This window comes from Rhincodon typus, chromosome 1, assembly GCF_021869965.1.
Source record: "Rhincodon typus isolate 14 chromosome 1, sRhiTyp1.1, whole genome shotgun sequence".
NCBI lineage: Eukaryota > Metazoa > Chordata > Chondrichthyes > Orectolobiformes > Rhincodontidae > Rhincodon > Rhincodon typus.
In genome coordinates this window covers 137,548,924-137,549,468 of record NC_063332.1, presented here as the reverse complement: position 1 = coordinate 137,549,468, position 545 = coordinate 137,548,924, and positions in this window count along the sequence as shown.

Genomic DNA, 545 nt, shown 5'->3' with positions numbered 1-545 from the left:
CACCCCCACATCAGTACCCCTCCCCTCCCCTCACCCTTGCCTAATTCTATGTTGGCCAAGTGCATGTTTGGCTATATATCATGAAGGATGTGGTCATTGACTGTGCTACCTCCTTGAGCTGGACAAAATTGGCAGGAGCTGTGATGCTCATTGTAATTCTTTGCCAGTGGATCTCCCAAATGGCAACAGGCAACATTATTAACATAAAACAGTTTGCTATGGACGATTGCATCAGAAAGTTGATAAAGGCCCTGTGTACTGTTGCAACGTTGGTTTGGTACTTGTGGATTGGAAGATAGGACGTTAGAATTTATAAAATGGTAGGGGTGAAGAGTGTGTAATGCCTTTTAAAAGGAGTGGGGGTTTCTTTTAGGCAAAAATGTCTGCAGGCAGCAATAGATGCACAGAGTTCTTGAAATTGAAACGTTGTATTAAAAGGGTGTAGTTTTAGCAGCAAAAGCAACATTTTCACAAGAATAGGGATAGTAGGAACTGCAGATGCTGGAGAATCTGAGATAACAAGGTATAGAGCTGGATGAACACAG